Source organism: Octopus bimaculoides, chromosome 21 (genome assembly GCF_046866305.1).
Source record: "Octopus bimaculoides isolate indiv1 chromosome 21, ASM4686630v1, whole genome shotgun sequence".
Lineage (NCBI taxonomy): Eukaryota > Metazoa > Mollusca > Cephalopoda > Octopoda > Octopodidae > Octopus > Octopus bimaculoides.
In genome coordinates this window covers 11,857,402-11,864,901 of record NC_142948.1, presented here as the reverse complement: position 1 = coordinate 11,864,901, position 7,500 = coordinate 11,857,402, and the positions used below count along the sequence as shown (strand labels likewise).

The following is a 7,500-nucleotide window of genomic DNA, read 5'->3' as shown; positions in this document are numbered from 1 at the left end:
ATATATATATATATATATATATATATAATGTGTGTGTGTGCGTGAGCTGCTGATATCTGGTAGTTTCGTAAAAAGCTAAGTAACTAAATCAAAATAGTATTGACATATTCTGACTATGATAATATTATTAGCAATATTATAGATATAACACAAAAGCACCTAACCGAAAACATTAAAATTAATAATTGATATGTAGTCTTATTGACCGTTGAAATAGCATGATTGAACACAACAGTCCACTGCATTTTCCTAAAATTTATATTGACTTTCTGAGCTTAATTCTTGTGAAAGACACTAATGTTTAGAGAGCTGGTGTAATGATGCTAATTTGACCTCAGCCTTTCAATGTTACATTAGTCAAAGCCATATTTGCAAATTTGTATATGCATTTGTTTCACTGGGCTGGGATTTGCGTTCAGAGTAAATTTAAGGTCAAATCCTTTGAAAGTGTTAATGAAATCATTTCTATGTCACTCCAATCTGTGCTAATTATTATTACGGGTTAATAGCACACTGTTGCCCCTAAATATTTTAAATTCTATAACGTTAAATTTAGATAGAAAGTTGCCTAAATTAAATAATCCTAGTCGATTGTAGATTCCCCTTCTGCTATAGCGCCGCATCAGCGCAACGAAGATTTCAAATGTGTTGGTTAGAAGACAATGAGTCAAAAGATAGCATTGTTTTTGCTTTGGCCATAATTCCATCAGTTTTATCTCCGATTAAGCCCAGTTTTGTTGTAAACATTGCAAGGATGTCAGTTTGGTGACGTTGATTGTCGACATAGTTTTGTGGTTAATTGAGACGTTAGTTTGAAGCATGCTTGAATTTATCCTACACACTCTACATTTTAAGCTACAGTATAAACATTTTATGCTGAAATCTCCACTCGCGCTTTGAAATTGTTTGAAAGTTAGTCGTGATCGTGTATATATTTAGGGTATTGATTCTGTATTCTGTGATTTTATCAATAAGCTATAGATTTGGAAACAGAATGTAATTAAGTCCATTTTTATTCCGAGGTCTCCACTCGTGCTCTGAAATTAGGGGCTACATTTGGGAGCCTTCTTGTGTATATTTGAAGCGCTGATTCCACGTGTCTTGTGATTGTTTCCCTATAAGATATAGACTTGGAGATATATCATATCTCTTTATATATTCGCGTTTACATTCATGCGCTAAAATTAGATAACACGGTTTACTTTACACTTTGTGGCCTTGCGACGTTAGACCTGTTCTTGTTTATATTTGGGGCGCTGAACGAAAAAGAAACATTCATCCGTTTTGATGCTATATCACCTCCAATACTGATTTCAAATTTTGGAGAAGTGTGTAAGTCCATTACATCGACTCCAGTACTCAGTTGGTATCGACGCCGAAAGGATGAAATGCAAAGTCAACCTAGGCGAGATTTAAACACAGAACGCAGAGACGGACGAAATGCCGCCAATCGCTTCACCCGGCATGCTAACGATTATGTTAGCTCACAGCCTTAAAACCGATATTTTGTTGGATCCTAAATGAGGGAGATTATAATAGATAAACATTGAGGAGATTTAAAGATCAAAATCGACTCTTTAGTATAATCCTCGATTTCACAACACTTAAAACTGCCTTGGCAACCATAAGATAAAGAACTCACTATGAATTAATAGAGGACAAGCTATCCAATTTCAGTAAGTCTGATTACACAAACGTTCACTTAGATTGCTTACTAGAAAAAGACTGATGATTCAAACAAGCAACAACATTTCGTCAGCGTATAAAAAGAAAGTGTAAACTATCTCGTAGGGAAATTGTGATGCATATGAGGGCAAGATTTTGCTGGAGCCTTCAGCAGGTCTGGTCGATAACATCACTGTTGTTTGATCTATAAAAATGCTTCTTATATTTCAGAATGACTGATCTTTCTATGTTTTAATGTGTATTTTTGAGTGACCGTTCCAATAGTTTCAAATGTATAGTAAAATATAATTTCAAGGAGGCCTAAACTGATTTGTTGATATATGATTATTTTCAATGCATGCATTGTGCTAATGACTTCAAGTTTGTTACTTTTGTTATTACTGATTATCTAAAGTTCATTGCGAAAACTGTTATGTTTGGAATCAGTACTTCAAATGCATACAAGAATATGCCTAACTCTCAGGTATGAAAGCTATAAAACACAAATGAGGTCTAAAACTCATGGCAAGAATAAGTATTACAGCATATAAATGGGTATGCGGCATTTTCTAAACTGGACAGGTTAAAAATTCAAATTTTAGTTGCCCACATAAAACCAAGATTAGAGATAACTTTCAAGAAAGGAAAATTTCTCCTAGTTTCCATTATTTATAAACTTTATTTATAACTTTTTTTTCAGCCAGTGCCTTTAATTCCTTCTCCCAGAGAGATGAGAATAAACATTTCCCACTCCGATAAGATTTGAATTGAAAACTTGAGGCTGCCGACAAATCTACAATAAAAACATATTACCCAATACCGGTAGTATATTTACGTTTCTATTCAATTAAATTAAATTATTCATGGTGATAATTTATTAATATGAAATTAATTTAATTGAATCTGCACACGTGATACAAGCTGAAGGCGAATATGTCTGATGTGCCAGCATATTACAGAGAAAACCATATTGCTGTAAGCAGTGCGCATATATATATATATATACGATTTAGTTTTTTTAGTCTTAGAACAAGAAAATGCGTTTGAAGTTAATTAAATTAACTCAAACATATCCTCTGGTAGGTATTTAACAAACTTTGTCAGAGGGATGAAAGGAGACGTTCAAAATCGGTGTGTTTTGCACTCAAAACGTAAAGTTATGTGGAAGATTTCAAAAGATATCTAGTGATCGGATTTATATTCAACGTTAATGTAGGTGTAACTTCGAGCTACATTCCACTCATTATATTAGGCAAGGAAAGAGCTAAGTAAATGATTCTATTTCTGGAACTGGCAGAATTGTTTGATACGAATAAAACTTCTTTCGTGTCTTCTCTTCTAAAGATATTTAAAAATTAAATATCTAGAATTCATTATGCTTACTTATATTATAGCTCTGATATAACTGTAACGATGTGTATATGTATATTCATATGTATTAATACACACGTACATATATATGTGTACATGTGTATACAAAAACATATATAAGGATGTATATGCACAGATATATATATATATATATATATAGATACAGTATATGTATATTAGTATGAGAGTATGCATATGTCTGAATTTAGATGTATATATTTATTTATGTGTATTCGTACATTCTAATTCGTATGTATGAGTGCTAGAAGAAAAATTCGTAACATACCTTCGGGAGACTGAATTAATTAATTCTTTATACACGTACACACACATTTACATATATATATATATATATATATATATATATATATATATATATATATATAAACATATATAAGGATGTGTATGTATAGGTACATATGTACAAACATATATATGTAAGCATATATTTACGTGTATCTCTAACTTTACACACACACACACACACACACACACACACACACACATATATATATATATATATATATATATAAATATATATATATATATATATATATATATATATATATATATACTTGATACGCTGCATGTGGTGGAGTCTGGGTGTATGTTGATGCATTTTCCCTTGAAGTAGAAAATATCTCATTTACCGGAGAGTGGAAAGTGGAATTCTGTTGCGTTAAAGCATTTCTTTCCCAAGTGCGCTATGCGAGTTAAATAACAAACTAAATCGAAACACAGTCTCTTGATATCAGCTCTCACTCTCTGGGATCTAACTATATATTCTATATTGATCTCTATCTAACTGATATACAGAAATAATTTCATGCGTAATCGATTACATATTTATACAGAGTAAACAATAGAAATATATTTTTATGTCCAACAGATTAGATCGGGTAACATTAAATAGAAATTCGGTTTAGAAGAAGTTATGTATCAACAGATGAATATAAATATTTTTAACACAACAGAATTGAAATATAACAAAAAATATATATTTAATACTCGTGGCAATTTATGTATTTGGCAAATGACAGCACAAAGCAAAGCAAAGCGAAGCAAAGCAAAACACAAAATAAGTACAGAAGCTAAAAGTAAGATATCGTTAAAAAAATTAAAACAATGCATTTATGTCCTAATGATGAATATTCTTGTTTGTGTAAGTTTTGTGAGTATATAGAAGCCTTCATATATATATATATATATATATATATATATATATATATATATATATATATATATGTATATATATATATATATGTATATATATATATATATATGTATATATATATATATATATGTATATATATATATATATGTATATATATATATATGTATATATATATATATATGTATATATATATATATATGTATATATATATATATATATGTATATATATATATCTATATATATATATATATATGTATATATATATATCTATATATATCTATATATATATATATATATCTGTATATATATATATATATCTATATATATATATATATATCTGTATATATATATATATATCTGTATATATATATATATATCTGTATATATATATATATCTGTATATATATATATATATATATTTGTATATATATATATATATCTGTATATATATGTATATATTTGTATATATATATATATATATATTTGTATATATATATATATATCTGTATATATATGTATATATTTGTATATATATGTATATATTTGTATATATATGTATATATTTGTATATATATGTATATATTTGTATATATATGTATATATTTGTATATATGTATATATATTTGTATATATGTATATATATTTGTATATATGTATATATATTTGTATATATGTATATATATTTGTATATATGTATATATATTTGTATATATGTATATATATTTGTATATATGTATATATATTTGTATATATGTATATATTTGTATATATATTTGTATATATGTATATATTTGTATATATATTTGTATATATGTATATATTTGTATATATATTTGTATATATGTATATATATATATTACATATTTATATATATATATATAAATATGATAATTACATCTATATTTGTGTATATATACATTTCTATATGTAATATCTATCTATCTATCTATCTATCTATCTATCTATCTATCTATCTATCTATCTATCTATCTATCTATATATATATATATATATATATATATATATATATATATATATATATATATATACACACATATAATATATATATAATACTTAATCTTTTATATATGTGCACATATATGTATGTGTGTGTGTGTTGGTTGTGTGTGTAAATTTTCGACATGTTTTCCTCCTGCTTTCATGAATGCAAGTACTTCTTTCATTTATATACATAGTTTAAATTCAGAATATAAAGTATAACACATATAATCACTACGGGGAATTTTTGCTCGCCGTCCTTCCGATACTGCTATGAGTAATAATAATCATAATAAGAATAATATGAATAAATAATAATATTAATAATAATAATAATAATAATAATTTACTGAATATTAACAACATTATTCTTTTGCCCTGCAATAAAAATTCGAAACTTTTAGAAATCATTTAAATAAACATAAAAAATCGCAAAACAGAAGCCTAACAAAATGGCGAATGTTTTCTTTTTATGTAAAAATTATATTTTAGGCATATAAATAAAAAAGGAAATGAATAGATAAAAGTTTAAAAAAATCAAAAGCTGAAATGTAATAGACATTAATAATAATGATTATTGGCACAGTTACAGAAAGCTATAGGGGAAATTTTAAAATCCATTCAAAGGCTTTCCTGTATGTTCGGCTATATATTTTATTGATCTGGAAATCATGAAAGACGGGGAAAGCTTGACGAGGTTTCAACACCTGAGAGAAAGTTTTGCAACTCTGTACGGCAAATCTTTAATCCAGCATTTCATTATTTCTTCCCTTTCTCACCATTTCTCTAAATGTTTAAAATCTGTTTAATTTATAATACTGAAATTTGTAAAGGAGATTAATATTTCAAAAAAAATTTTGAAAGTGTATGGCTTTTGCATATTTCTTCGTACCCGAAGCATGAAAGTTAAAATTAAGCCAAATAATTTCAACAGAGAATCTCGAAACCCGATGCGTAGGAACAGAAAATACATCATATACTGGGATTTAGGAGTGATGTCCAAAAAGAAAAAAAAATATATGGTTCAGCTGTAAATTTTCTAACGTGATGCACTTTTGTTTATAATACACCTGCAGTTCGAATTTAATTCACATCTGGTTTTAACATGTTCGAAGTATCTAGGAGAGATTTGCAGCTGTGTTGTAATTCATATCAATTGAAAACGCATTTATCTATATTTTTTCACTCACGCGCAGGCAAATTATATGGAATGTCAAGAAGATGAATTGATTAAGATAGTCATTTAGCAACCACACTTTGTGAGGTCTGCTGGAATTGTGCTTGATATATAAATATACCATGCAAACACGCACACACAAAGATCTTAGGCTTTCACTTCATACACGCCAGCTCAATTTGATTCGTTCTCAGTCGAAAGACACCTGTTGTTATTCCTTGTTGTTTGTATTCGTAATTGTGTACCATGTTATCCGTTTTTTTTCTTCGTTGTCATACGCATTCGCTAGCTTTCTTACAAAGGGATCTAATGTTCTTAGCTTAGTCTTTTTTGCGGGGTAACCAGATCGAACCATCTCAAGTGTAACTCCTGAAAATGGTTGTGACGTCTGGCACTTGACTGAAGAACGAAGCCCACTGATGACCCGTCTTCTTTTTCCGTCATTCTAATTGTTGTAACTCTTGTCTGCTTTGTATTGTCTATCTCTCTGAATGTTTTTATTCTCCTCTATTGCGTTTTTTGTTCCATATATATAATATAATATATATATGGCATAGTGGCTGTGTGATAAGTGGCTCGCTTACGAACCACATGGTTCCGGGTTCAGTCCCACTGCGTGGCACCTTGGGTACGTGTCTTCTACTATAGCCTCGGGCTGACCAAAGCCTTGTGAGTGGATTTGGTAGACGGAAACTGAAAGAAGCCCGTCGTATATATATATATATATATATATATATATATATATATATATATATATACATACGCGTGTGTGTGTGTGTGTGTGTGTGTGTGTGTGTGTGTATGTTTGCATGTCTGTGTTTGTTCCCCCAACATCGCTTGACAACCGATGCTGGTGTGTTTACGTAGTAGTTCGGCAAAAGTGACCGATAGAATAAGTACTTGGATTACAAAAAATAAGACCTGGGGTCGATTTGCTCGACTAAAGGCGGTGCTCCAGCATGGCCATAGTCAAATGACTGAAAAAAGTGTAAAAGTGTATATATATATATATATATATATTATCCTTATTATTTTCCTTGTTTCAGTGATTAGACTATGGCCATGCTGGGGCAACGTCTTGAAGAATTTTAGTCGTTTTAATCGACTCCAGTAC

General features: G+C 29.0%; 1 protein-coding gene and 1 long non-coding RNA gene across 3 annotated transcripts in view; one reads left to right on the top strand and one right to left on the bottom strand.

The window, feature by feature from the left end:
• LOC106883108 (glutamate receptor ionotropic, kainate 2-like) overlaps positions 1-7,500 on the bottom strand; it is a 251,853-nt gene that overhangs the window by 22,020 nt on the left and 222,333 nt on the right. The gene's annotated exons all lie outside the window — the stretch shown is intronic.
• LOC149131493 (uncharacterized) overlaps positions 1-7,500 on the top strand; it is a 135,725-nt gene that overhangs the window by 90,078 nt on the left and 38,147 nt on the right. The gene's annotated exons all lie outside the window — the stretch shown is intronic.